Genomic DNA, 14,932 nt, shown 5'->3' with positions numbered 1-14,932 from the left:
GAGGATAGGGGACATAGAGAGTCAAAGGATGCAGAAAGGGAGGAGAGGAGGGTTGAGGAGGCAGAATCAGGAGATAGGTTGGAGAAGGTTTGAGCAGAGGGAAGAGATGATAGGATGGAAGAGGAGAGAGTAGCGGGGGAGAGAGAGCGAAGGTTGGGACGGCGCGATACCATCCGAGTAGGGGCAGTGTGGGAAGTGTTGGATGAGAGCGAGAGGGAAAAGGATACAAGGTAGTGGTCGGAGACTTGGAGGGGAGTTGCAATGAGGTTAGTGGAAGAACAGCATCTAGTAAAGATGAGGTCGAGCGTATTTCCTGCCTTGTGAGTAGGGGGAAGGTGAGAGGGTGAGGTCAAAGAGGAGAGGAGTGGAAAGAAGGAGGCAGAGAGGAATGAGTCAAAGGTAGACGTGGGGAGGTTAAAGTCGCCCAGAACTGTGAGAGGTGAGCCGTCCTCAGGAAAGGAGCTCATCAAGGCATCAAGCTCATTGATGAACTCTCCGAGGGAACCTGGAGGGCGATAAATGATAAGGATGTTAAGCTTGAAAGGGCTGGTAACTGTGACAGCATGGAATTCAAAGGAGGCGATAGACAGATGGGTAAGGGGAGAAAGAGAGAATGACCACTTGGGAGAGATGAGGATCCCGGTGCCACCACCCCGCTGACCAGAAGCTCTCGGGGTGTGCGAGAACACGTGGGCAGACGAAGAGAGAGCAGTAGGAGTAGCAGTGTTGTCTGTGGTGATCCATGTTTCCGTCAGTGCCAAGAAGTCGAGGGACTGGAGGGAGGCATAGGCTGAGATGAACTCTGCCTTGTTGGCCGCAGATCGGCAGTTCCAGAGGCTACCGGAGACCTGGAACTCCACGTGGGTCGTGCGCGCTGGGACCACCAGATTAGGGTGGCCGCGGCCACGCGGTGTGGAGCGTTTGTATGGTCTGTGCAGAGAGGAGAGAACAGGGATAGACAGACACATAGTTGACAGGCTACACAAGAGGCTACGCTAATGCAAAGGAGATTGGAATGACAAGTGGACTACACGTCTCGAGTGTTCAGAAAGTTAAGCTTACGTAGCAAGAATCTTATTGACTAAAATGATTAAAATGACACAGTACTGCTGAAGAAGGCTAGCTGGCAGAGGCTGCGTTGTTGACTATGTAGGCTAGCTGGCATTGGCTGCGTTGTTGACACTACACTAATCAAGTCGTTCCGTTGAGTGTAATAGTTTCTACTGTGCTGCTATTCGGGCTAGCTGGCTAGCTAGCAGTGTTGATTATGTTACGTTGCGTTAAAAGAACGACAATAGCTGGCTAGCTAACCTAGGAAATCGCTCTAGACTACACAATTATCTTTGATACAAAGACGGCTATGTAGCTAGCTATGTAGCTAGCTACGATCAAACAAATCAAGCCGTTGTACTGTAATGAAATGAAATGAAAAATGTGATACTACCTGTGGAGCGAAGCGAAATGCGACCGGATTGTTGAGTGCAGAAGTTCTGTTCGGTAGACGTTGGCTAACTGTTGGCTAGCTAGCAGAGTCTCCTACGTTAAGGACGACAAATAGCTGGCTAGCTAACCTCGGTAGATTAAGATAATCACTCTAAAACTACACACTCTAAACTACACAATTATCTTGGAGACGAAGACAGCAAAGACAACTATGTAGCTAGCTAACACTACACTAATCAAGCCGTTCAGTTGAGTGTAATAGTTGTGCTGCTAATCGGTAGACGGTGGACTAGCTAACGGTGGACGTTAGCTAGCTGGCTAGCTGCAGGGCAGTGTAGACTGCGTTAGGACGACGGAATACGATAATTACGCAATTATCTATGATACAAAGACGGCTATGTAGCTAGCTATGTAGCTAGCTACGATCAAACAAATCAAGCCGTTGTACTGTAATGAAATGAAATGAAAAATGTGATACTACCTGTGGAGCGAAGCGAAATGCGACCGGATTGTTGAGTGCAGAAGTTCTGTTCGGTAGACGTTGGCTAGCTGTTGGCTAGCTAGCAGAGTCTCCTACGTTAAGGACGACAAATAGCTGGCTAGCTAACCTCGGTAAATTAAGATAATCACTCTAAAACTACACACTCTAAGCTACACAATTATCTTGGATACGAAGACAGCAAAGACAAATATGTAGCTAGCTAACACTACACTAATCAAGTCGTTCAGTTGAGTGTAATAGTTGTGCTGCTAATCGGTAGACGGTGGACTAGCTAACGGTGGACGTTAGCTAGCTGGCTAGCTGCAGGGCAGTGTAGACTGCGTTAGGACGACGAAATACGATAATTACGCAATTATCTATGATACAAAGACGGCTATGTAGCTAGCTAAGAAGAAATTGCTAAGATTAGACAAATCAAACCGTTGTACTATAATGAAATGTAATACTACCTGCGGACCGAGTGCAGATGCGACCGCTCGCTCCAACCCGGAAGCTGGTAATGACGGCCTAGGAACGGCGGGTTAACTGCCTTGTTCAGGGGCAGGATGCCAGATTTTTACCTTGTCAGCTCGGGGATTCAATCTTGCAACCTTACAGTTGACTAGTCCAACGCTCTAACCACCTGCCTCTCATTGCACTCCATGAGAAGCCTGCCTGTTACGCGAATGCAGTAAGCCAAGGTAAGTTGCTAGCTAGCATTAAACTTATCTTATAAAAAACAATCAATCATAATCACTAGTTAACTACACATGGTTGATGATATTACTAGTTTATCTAGCGTGTCCTGCGTTGCATATAATCGATGCGGTACGTATATGCGAAAATGGACTGCCCTTGCTCCAATGTGTACCTAATGCCTTTCTTAAAATCTATACACAGAAGTATATATTTTTAAACCTGCATTTTTAGCTAAAAGAAATCCAGGTTAGCAGGCAATATTAACCAGTTGAAATTGTGTCACTTCTCTTGCGTTCATTGCTCGCAGAGTCAGGGTATATGCAACAGTTTGGGCCTCCTAATTTGCCAGAATTGTACGTAATTATGACATAACATTGAAGGTTGTGCAATGTAACAGGAATATTTAGACTTATGGATGCCCGTATTTCACTGAAAGAATAAATGTCTTGTTTTCGAGATGATAGTTTCCGGATTCGACCATATTAATGACCAAAGGCTTGTATTTCTGTGTGTCATTATGTTATAATTAAGTCTATGATTTGATAGAGCAGTCTGACTGAGCAATGGTAGGCAGCAGCAGGCTCGTAAGCATTCATTCAAACAGCACTTTCGTGCGTTTTGCCAGCAGCTCTTTGCTATGCTTCAAGCATTGCGCTGTTTATGACTTCAAGCCCATCAACTCCCGAGATTAGGCTGGTGTAACCGATGTGAAATGGCTAGCTAGTTAGAGGGGTGCGTGCTAATAGCGTTTCAAACGTCACTTGCTCTGAGACTAGGAGTAGTTATTCCCCTTGCTCTGCGTGGGTAACCCTGCTTCGAGGGTGGCTGTTGTCGATGTGTTCCAGGTTCAAGCCCAGGTAGGGGCGAGGAGAGGGACGGAAGCTATACTGTTACACTGGCAATACTATAGTGCCTATAAGAACATCCAATAGTCAAAGGTATATGAAATACAAATGGTATAGAGAGATATAGTCCTGTAATTCCTATAATAACTACAACCTAAAACTTCTTACCTTGGAATATTGAAGACTCATGTTAAAAGGAACCACCAGCTTTCATATGTTCTCATGTTCTGAGCAAGGAACTTAAACGTTAGCTTTCTTACATGGCACATATTGCACTTTTACTTTCTTCTCCAACACTTTGTTTTTGCATTATTTAAACCAAATTGAACATGTTTCATGATTTATTTGAGGCTCTCTACTTTCCACTGCTACTGTACAGTACATACCATGAATGAGCTAAATCTACCACCGTTCTCAGTGTGACTGAATATCATGGAACCATCTTTCTGAAGATAAAACATCTCCAAACAGCAGCAGGCCTATTAGCACCAGAGCTAACACCCTAGAGGTGAGATCAAACAGGGTTGAGAAATGTACTAGCAGAGATTACAAGGACAATGTTGAGGAGCAGGTTGCCATGGGGATATAGTCTCTCCAGCTCTCAGAAGGAAATCAGTGCATTTTTTTCACAACAGCCCTCACCCTCTTTTCAGACATCTGGCCTGCTGGCTTTACTGTGTGAAGTTACACAGCTGTGTATGTCTCTTAATCAAAGAGTAGGAGGATATCTCTGCACTCTGTGAAACTCTGGTTTATTATTTACAATATAATGTAGTCATCATCTGAATGTAATAGCAACAACAACATCACCACTAAGTTACTCTCCCTAATCCATATTTCCGTTTAAAGTTTAAAGTCGGAAGTTTACATACACTTATGTTGGAGTCATTAAAAGTTGTTTTTCAACCACTCCACAAATGTCTTATTTACAAACTATAGTTTTGGCAAGTCGGTTAGGACATCTACTTTGTGCATGACACAAGTAATTTTTCCAACAATTGTTTACAGAAAGATTATTTCACTTATTATTTACTGTATCACAATACCAGTGGGTCAGAAGTTTACATACACTAAGTTGACTGTGCCTTTAAACTGCTTGGAAAATTCCAGAAAATGATGTCATGGCTTTAGAAGCTTCTATTAGGCTAATTGACATCATTTGAGTCAATTGGAGTTGTACCTGTGGAAGTATTTCAAGGCCTACCTTCAAATGCAGTGCCTCTTTGCTTGACATCATGGGAAAATCAAAAGAAATCAGCCAAGACCTCAGAAATAAAATTGTAGACCTCCACAGGTCTGGTTCATCCTTGGGATGAAGACTACGGTTTGCAACTGCACATGTGGACAAAGATCGTACTTTTTGGAGAAATGTCCTTTGGTCTGATGAAACAAAAATAGAACTGTTCTGCCATAATGACCATCGTTATGTTTGGAGGAAAAAGGGGGACACTTGCAAGTCGAAGAACACCATCCCAACCGTGAAGCACGGGGGTAGCAGCATCATGTTGTGGGGGTGCTTTGCTGCAGGAGGGACTGGTGCACTTCACAAATTAGATGGCATCATGAGGTCGGAAAAGTATGTGGATATATTGAAGCAACAACTCAAGACATCAGTCAGAAAGTTAATGCCTGGTCGCAAATGGGTCTTCCAAATGGACAATGACCCCAAGCATACTTCTAAAGTTGTGGCAAAATGGCTTAAGGACAACAAAGTTAAGGTATTGGAGTGGCCATCACAAAGCCCTGACCTCAATCCTATAGAACATTTGTGGGCAGAACTGAAAAAGCGTGTGCGAAAAAGGAGGCCTACAAATCTGATTCAGTTACACCAGCTCCGTCAGGAGGATGGGTCAAAATTCACCCAACTTATTGTGGGAAGCTTGTGGAAGGCTTCTCAAAATGTTTGACCCAAGTTAAACAATTTAAAGGCAATGCTACCAAATACTAATTGAGTGTATGTAAACTTCTGACCCACTGGGAATGTGATGAAAGAAACAAAAGCTGAAATAAATCATTCTCTCTACAATTATTCTGACATTTCACATTCTTAAAATAAAGTGGTGATCCTAACTGACCTAAGACAGGCAATTTTTACTCGGATTGCTATTCTAACCTCCGCGACACATATAAGGCACTCCCCCGCCCTCCTTTCGGAAAAGCTGACCACGACTCCATTTTGTTGCTCCCTGCCTACAGACAGAAACTAAAACAAGAAGCTCCCGCGCTCAGGTCTGTTCAACGCTGGTCCGACCAATCTGATTCCACGCTTCAAGACTGCTTCGGTCACGTGGACTGGGATATGTTCCGCATTGCTTCCAGTGGATTGATGGCAGCTTTCGTGTGAAACTGAAAGCACGAACCACTGCTTTTAACCAAGGAAAGGTGACCAGAAACATGACCGAATACAAACAGTGTAGCTATTCCCTCCTCAAGGCAATCAACAAGCTAAGCGTCAGTATAGAGACAAAGTAGTGTCACAATTCAACGGCTCAGACACAAAAGGGATGTGGCAGGGTCTAAAGTCAATCAAGGATTACAAAAAGAAAACCAGCCCCGTCTCGGACCAGGATGTCTTGCTCACAGGCAGACTAAATAACTTTTTTGCACGCTTTGAGGACAATACAGTGCCACTGACACGACCAGCAACCAAAATCTGCGGACTCTCCTTCACTGCAGCCGACGTGAGTAAAACATTTAAATGTGTTAACTAGAGGTCGACCGATTATGATTTTTCAACGCCGATACCGATTATTGGAGGACCAAAAAAGCCGATACCGATCAATCGGACAATTTTTTTATTTGTAATAATGACAATTACAACAATACTGAATTAACACTTATTTTAACTTAATATAAAACATCAATAAAATCTATTTAGCCTCAAATAAATACTGAAACATACTGAATACTGGTTTAAATAATGCAAAAACAAAGTGTTGGAGAAGAAAGTAATATGTGGCATGTAAAAATGTGTGCCATGTAAAAAAGCTAACGTTTAAGTTCCTTGCTCAAAACATGAGAACATATGAAAGTTGGTGGTTCCTTTTAACATGAGAACATGAGAGTATTTAAAAAAAAATCTTAACGGCTTAACATTTTTTTCATTTTTTTTTTATATAATCAAAAATACAGAAAAATACAGATTTCCGATTATTATGAAAACTTGAAATCGGCCCTAATTAATCGGTCGACCTCTAGTGTTAACCCTCACAAGGCTGCAGGACCAGACGGCATCCCTAGCCGCGTCCTCAGAGCATGCACAGACCAGTTGGCTGGTGTGTTTACTGACATATTCAATCAATCCTTATCCCAGTCTGCTGTTCGCACATGCTTCAACAGGGCCACCTACTAAATATAATGTTTACATACTCTACATTACTCATCTCATATGTAAATGTATATACTGTACTCTACATCATCTACTGTATCTTTATGTAATATATGTATCACTAGCCACTTTAAACTATGCCACTTTGTTTACATACCCTACATTACTCATCTCATATGTATATACTGTACTCGATACCATCTACTGCATCTTGCCTATGTCGTTCTGTACCATCACTCATTCATATATGTTTATGTACATATTCTTTATCCCTTTACACTTGTGTGTATAAGGTAGTAGTTTTGGAATTGTTAGGTTAGATTACTCGTGGGTTATTACTGCATTGTCGGAACTAGAAGCACAAGCATTTCGCTACACTCGCATTAACATCTGCTAACCATGTGTATGTGACAAATACATTTGATTTGATTTGAAATGTCAGGAATTGTGAAAAACTGAGTTTAAATCTATTTGGCTAAAGTGTATGTAAACTTCTGACTTCAACTGTGTAAGAAATCTCTCTGCACCATCCGACGAACCGTCAAAACAGGCAATGTGTCAATACGGGACCAAGATAGAATCCTACTACACTGTCTCTGACGCTCTTCGGATGTGTACGGACTTGCAAACTGTCACGGATTGCAAAGGGAAATCCAGCCGCGAGCTGTCCAGTGATGCAAGCCTACCGGACTAGCGAAATACCTTCTGCTTCAAGGCTAGCAACACTGAACCATGCATGAGAGCACCAGTTGTAGCCGATTTGAGTAAAAATGTAAACAGGTTAACATTCACAAGGCCGCAGGGCCAGACGGATTACAGCTGGCAGTGTCTTCATTGACATTTTCAACCTCTCCCTGACCCAGTCTGTAATACCTACATGTTTCAAGCAGACCACCATAGTCCCCGTGCCCAAGAACGCCAAGGTAACCTGTCTAAAGGACTATCGCCCCATAGCACTCACATCTGTATCCATGAAATGCTTTGAAAGGCTGGTCTTGGCTCACATCAACACCATCATCGCAGACACCCTGGACACACTCCATATATATGTATATGATGTTGTGTATAGACATTATTGACTGTATTTGAATAGAAAAAGTGGCCTCCCGAGTGGCGCAGGGGTCTAAGGCTGTGCCACTAGAGATCCTGGTTCAAGTCCAGGCTCTGTCGCACCTGGCTGCAACCAGGAGACCCATGGGGTGACGCACAATTGGCCCAGCATCGTCCAGATTAGGGGAGGGTTTGACCAGCAGGGAAGTTCTTGTCCCATCTTGCACTAGTGACTCCTGTGGCGGCCGGGCGCAATGCATGCTGACATGGTCACCAGGTGCATAGTGTTTCCTCCAACACATTGGTGCGACTGGCTTCCGGCTTAAGCTGGCATTGTGTCAAGAAGCAGTGCGGCTTGGGTGGGTTGTGTTTCGGAGGATGCACGGCTCTCGACCTTTGCCTCTCCTGGGTCCATACGGGAGTTGCAGCGATGGGGCAAGACGGTAACTACCAATTGGATGCCATGAAATTGTGTGAAAAAATAAATAATAATATTCAATAAAATGTATTGAAAAAGTGTGTACAATCGTAGTTATATAATAGTTATATTAGTTAAATAGTAGTTATAGCCAGTCTAAGTACTTAGTCTATCAGCCTCTCCATATTTAGCTTGGAGTCCTACATGTGGCTTGACAAACATGTTTATCACCGCTATCCTTCTCCACACCCAGCATGCAATGCAGCCAGCCAGGGAATAAAGGGAGTTAGGAGGGCTGGTGCTGAGCAGCCTGGCCTAAAAAGGACTTTCCCTATTCGGCCAAGTCGTAGTCCAGAAGAAATAGTTATCCAGGCCACGACATGCCTCATAAGGATGAGTCAACCCCTTTCAAAAGACATGAAGAGAAAACCACGTAAATACATGTTGTGACTTTTTATTTGTATTCTCATATGTACTGTATTTTAATGGGAAGCTGTGAAGGGGATTTTCAGGTGAACACAAAGGAGAGTCATTGATAATATCATATAACAAATATATCCAGTTTATTACAAGAATTCAGGGAGAACACCTCCAAAGGAAATGTCTAACCACACTGCACCGAATGTTCTGTAAACACCAGCCCGAGAGGCTTGAAGATAGTCACAACATCAGCTGCTACAGAATCGCACAGTGTCACAGATACATAATCAGTGTGACCTCAGCCCAGCCTGGCGTCAACTTTAACCACAACATTCAACATTGGCAGACATTTGATAATGGCAGTTAAACAGGTCAAATATAGGAACATCAGTACTTAGTTACAACATATAATTATAGACTCAAATAATTATCAAATAATTTCCCATTTGTTTCTTCTTAAAGATATTTCTACATGTCTTCATTATTGTGGGGAACCGCAGAGGGACACTAAATGATATCATTATGTTCAAGTACATTGAAAGCATTGCACAGAAGGCATTGCACAGTGCAGAGCTCTTGTGCTTTAAGGAGGTCCTTGTACAGTTCTTTACAGTTGTCGTTCCAGACTTGCACCATGTTGTCTGTACCTTTTTTGTGGATATAGAATGTCTTTATTCGGTGGCAGTTCTGGAGGCCATAATACCAGTCGAATGTCTTTTCATAGCTGTTGTTTGTGACATTTATAGATGGCCTCATCTTACACACCACCAGCCCCTAGTTGGAGTTGAATAACTGACTCATGACATACAGTATAACAGAAAGCTTTGTGTGTGCGTGTGCGCGTGCCTCGCGTCTCTGTGTGTGTGCATTCGCTTTTGTGCGTGCGTGTTTAGACCACATATTATCAAAACCCACACACTGTGTGCTGTCCTTTTTAATAATGGGGGCTTCAACTTTTGAGAAGGACTAACAAAGAGGATTAGTGGTCCACCTATCAGGATTATATATATATTTTAATTTAGTTCAATTTGCGACAGCTTTTTGGAGGACACTACCAAAGTCCAGTCCTCTTGCTCCAAACCACCGTTTGGCCAAATAATTTTCACAAGGAAGTATCATGATTGATTCCAACCTTTGGATATTGGTCTCTGACGCTTGATAAATACTCCCCATAAAGTCCTTATAGGTGGTTTGACTTTAAAGGGACAACAATTGTATCAATCACAGTGGGCTGCATTCATGTCTCATCAGGAATAAGTGATGTAGGGAAAATAAATGGTGGAAGTTACTGGCATTTAGGATTTTATGGTCCAAAATGTTTTTACTTCATGTACACCTGTGCTGTTAGATTAATCTTGCTATTTGCCACTGCAACATCAGCAACAATACTGCAAAATACAAATTTCATGCACCCCTTGTCATGAATTAATAGTGTCGCTAGCCATTTTTCTGACCAGGGGAAATCATGTAGCAGCATCATTACTATATAAAAAATAGTAAAGGGTTGTTTAATCTCATCTAAATAGCCAAAAGGTTCGATATAGAAGCACAAATAAAATCAATTCTAAGGGTGTAGAGCAATTATAATTTATAAGTGGGTGATAATTTAGTAAATTGAAGAAATGCAATATTCATATCTAACCCCCAGTGGCAGCCTGCTTCTCTTTATTCAGTTCTCATTGTCACATTTGATTGCATTAGAATTAAAACTATACAAACAAAGCATTAATTTAAATATGAAAGGCACCTTGCCACAGTTATATGAAGAGATTTATAATAGCTTTTGCGACCAAGAACCCGGATTAATTTCAATGTAGGGTGTCTGTAGATCATTGACACAGCACACCTTACAAAGCTAGTGAAGGCACATGAGGAGAGGCTGTCTAGAGGCAAACAATACAGATACTATTGGACAATTGACTGTATGGACTTAACCTTGATGCACCCAGACATTTTAAAGATGCTTTTTAGAGTTGTACTTTCACCCCAAGTTAACAACTGTACATTAAATACAGTATTCATACTTGCTCAAGGTAAACAAACATAAAACACACTGTTTATATCCTCAATAGTCAAATGAGAATGTGTCTGGTAAAATTAGAATTGCTCAACTTTCCCCTGCTCATACAGACACATGGATTTGTGTTTGGATGATGGATTAAGGGAATGAGAGAGATAGGAATGCAATGGCTGAGAGATATTGTTGTACATTTTTGATAGAATGCGAAACAGTTGCTTTCTGAGTAAATAATTTTAGTCACTGGCTAGTGTACATAATTAATTCATTTGAGCTGGTAACATCTATTGACATATTAATATCATTATGATGCACAACTGAATTAATAAAGAAGAGAGGACTGTTGTAAAGCTGCCAAGGCCAACAGTGGGAGGTTTAAGTTAACTGTACTCTCTCTCTCTCAACAGGGTTGACTGTTTAATTATTGACTATATACAGTACCAGTGAAATGTTTGGACACACCTACACATTCTTTATTTGTATTATTTTCTATATTGTAGAATAATAGTGAAGACATCGAAACTATGAAATAACACATATGGAATCATGTAGTAACCAAACAACTGTTAAACAAATCGAAATATATTTTATATTTGAGATTCTTTAAAGTAGCCACCCTTTGCATTGATGACAGCTTTGCACACTCTTGGCATTCTCTCAACCAGCTTCACCTGGAATGCTTTTCCAACAGTCTTTAAGGAGTTCCCACATATGCTGAGCACTTGTTGGCTGCTTTTTCATCACTCTGTGGTCCAACTCATCCCAAACCATCTCAATTGGTTTCAGGTCAGGTGATTGTGGAGGCCAGGTCAACTGATGCAGCACTCCCTCACTCTCCATGGTCAAATAGCCCTTACACAGCCTGGAGGTGTGTTGGGTCATTGTCCTGTTGAAAAACAAATTATAGTCCCATTAAGCGCAAACCAGATGGGATGGCGTATCTCTGCAGAATGCTGTGGTAGCCATGCTGGTTAAGTGTGCCTTGAATTCTAAATAAATCACTGACAGTGTTATCAGCAAAGCACACCTCCTCCTCCATGCTCACGGTGGGAACTACACATGTGAAGATCCTCCGTTCACCTACTCTGCGTTTCACAAAGACAGCAGTTGGAACCAAAAATCTCAAATTTGGAGTCATCAGACCAAAGGACAGATTTCCACTGGTCTAATGTCCAATGCTTGTGTTTCTTGGCCCAAGCAAGTCTCTTCTTATCGGTGTCCTTTATAGAGGCTTCTTTGCAGTAAATCGACCATGAAGTCCTGAATCATGAAGCCCTGGGCTCCAGAGTGGCGCAGCGGTCTAAGGCACTGCATCTCAGTGCAAGAGCTATCACTATAGTACCTTGTTCAAATCCAGACTGTATCATATCCGGGCGAGATTGGGAGTCCCATAGGGTTAGCCCTGGGTCGTCCGGGTTTGGCCGGAGTAGGCCATCATTGTAAATAAAAATGTGTTCTTAACTGACTTGCCTAAATAAAAATAAATAAAAAATAATGCAGTCTCCTCTGAACAGTTGATGTTGAGATGAGTTTGTTACTTGAACTTTGTGAAGCATTTATTTGGGCTGCAATTTCTGAGGCTGGTAACTCTAATGAACTTATCCTCTGCAGCAGGTCTTCCTTTCCTGTGGTGGTCCTCATGAGACCCAGGTTCATCATAGCACTTTTTTTCCGGATTGACTCACCTTCATGTCTTAAAGTAATGATGGACTGTCGTTTCTCTTTGCTTATTTGAGCTTGACATTATATTTACATTTTACATTTAAGTCATTTAGCAGACGCTCTTATCCAGAGCGACTTACAAATTGGTGCGTTCACCTTAAGACATCCAGTGGAACAGCCACTTTACAATAGTGCATCTAAATATTTTAAGGGGGGTGAGAAGGATTACTTTATCCTATCCTAGGTATTCCTGAAAGAGGTGGGGTTTCAGGTGTCTCCGGAAGGTGGTGATTGACTCCGCTGTCCTGGCGTCGTGAGGGAGTTTGTTCCACCATTGGGGGGCCAGAGCAGCGAACAATTTTGACTGGGCTGCGCGGGAACTGTACTTCCTGAGTGGTAGGGAGGCGAGCAGGCCAGAGGTGGATGAACGCAGTGCCCTTGTTTGGGTGTAGGGCCTGATCAGAGCCTGGAGGTACTGAGGTGCCGTTCCCCTCACAGCTCCGTAGGCAAGCACCATGGTCTTGTAGCGGATGCGAGCTTCAACTGGAAGCCAGTGGAGAGAGCGGAGGAGCGGGGTGACGTGAGAGAACTTGGGAAGGTTGAACACCAGACGGGCTGCGGCGTTCTGGATGAGTTGTAGGGGTTTAATGGCACAGGCAGGGAGCCCAGCCAACAGCGAGTTGCAGTAATCCAGACGGGAGATGACAAGTGCCTGGATTAGGACCTGCGCTGCTTCCTGTGTGATTATATGGACTTGGTATTTTACCAAATAGGGCTATCGTCTGTATACCACCCCTACCTTGTCACAACACAACTGATTGGCTCAAACACAGTAAGAAGGAAATAAATTCCACAAATTAACTTTTAATAAGGCACACTTATTTGAAATGAATTCCTGGTGACTACTTTATGAAGCTGGTTGAGAGAATGCAAAGGGTGGCTACTACTTTGAAGAATCTCAAATATAAAATATATTTTTATTTATTTACTTTTTGGTTTACTACATGATTCCATGTGTGTTATTTCAAAGTTTTGAAGTCTTCACTATTATTCAACAATGTAGAAAATAGTCAAAATAAAGAAAAACCCTTGAATGAGTAGGTGTGTCCAAACTTTTAACTGGTACTGTACATTTAAATTGTAGAGGCCAATTTATTACATGGTTATTAAAAAGCTTGATTTATATTCTCAAGCTCTCCTCTATGAACGTGTTGATGACTTAGCTGTAAGTAAATGGGTGAAATTAGTATTTTAGGGCATAAATAAGGAGTTTATTATGCACTATTATGTACTAAATGTTTGTTTATTATTGGAATTAATCACACTAAAAATAGTTTTTTTGTGTGTAGTGTGTCTCCTGAGTGCCAAAGGTCTAGTGGGTGAGATATTCAGGGTCAGGGACATATTTGAAGTTGTTTGAGTAAGTGATTGTGTTTTGATCTCCATTCAATTATTAATAAGAGGGACCTGAGTAATTCAGAGATTTGACATTGAAATATAGTGTATAATAAGCACCACTTACAGGAGGGATAACACTGCTGGCAAAGTGGACAGATTATGGCAATCAGTGACAGCAATGGAACAGTTACCGTGAGAGCTGTGTCAGGCCTTTCTCTCTAAATATTCACAAATAGTTTCACAAATATGTCTATCATCACCAGACACTTTAAAATGTACATGTCTTTCTCAGACAATTAAAGGTGACTAAAAAAGCCTTTGCTGTACAACACAGCCGTTCATGTTTAGCCTAATCCACCTTGTTTTAGCCACCTTTTCAAACCGCGTAAAATGGATGTTAAATAGCAGTGTCTTTGCTTGTACAAGAGGGAATGAGGTTAACCAATAGGATCTCTGCAATGCTCCGCATTGACGTGCACAGTAAGGCCGATTTCTTTAATGAGGAAGATGAATGGAATGACAAGAGCTAGGGATGGAGGAGGAGTAGGAGGATGGGCGTGTAGCTAGAGAGAGATGCTCTGGGTGCCCTTCGGGTGTTCCCTTCAAGCAGGAATAATTTAATTGGCTGATTAAGAGGGATTGGCGGAGGGGAGTCAGAGCATGGGTCCCCTGTGGTCAGATGTGTGGGCAGATGATGTCAGTGCAGTACTGGCAGGATATTGAAGGAAGGAATGGGCCTCAGCTTGAACTCTCCCAGTCTACATGATTCTGTACTCGATAGCCAAACAATTCAGCAGGCCTCAGCAAATGTCATTATATTCATATGATGGGCTGAGGCTGGTATAGGACCACTTTTCACAGACCCCGTTAACTGTGGCTGTTCTAAAAGTATCCTTTGAAGAATGACTAGGTACAGAATGCCGGCGAAAATTGTTCTGCCAATAGACATGCTCCTTAAAGCTTCTCTTTAATACTGCAAAATGCACACACTCTCCACATTTGTTTAGCCATACATTTCTCCCCATATTCTCTCTCGGATGTGTCTGCATGTCATTAAAAAGTGTGTGGAGCATGAGTAGCTGGCCATGAAGTCTTTCCAGTTGAATGAACAACGAACACTATCTTACTCTAATTTACTCACTGTATAAATCCAAACATACTGTCATGGCCG

The sequence above is a fragment of the Oncorhynchus nerka genome, linkage group LG24 (assembly GCF_034236695.1).
Source record: "Oncorhynchus nerka isolate Pitt River linkage group LG24, Oner_Uvic_2.0, whole genome shotgun sequence".
Classification (NCBI taxonomy): domain Eukaryota; kingdom Metazoa; phylum Chordata; class Actinopteri; order Salmoniformes; family Salmonidae; genus Oncorhynchus; species Oncorhynchus nerka.
This window is presented reverse-complemented; position numbering follows the sequence as displayed.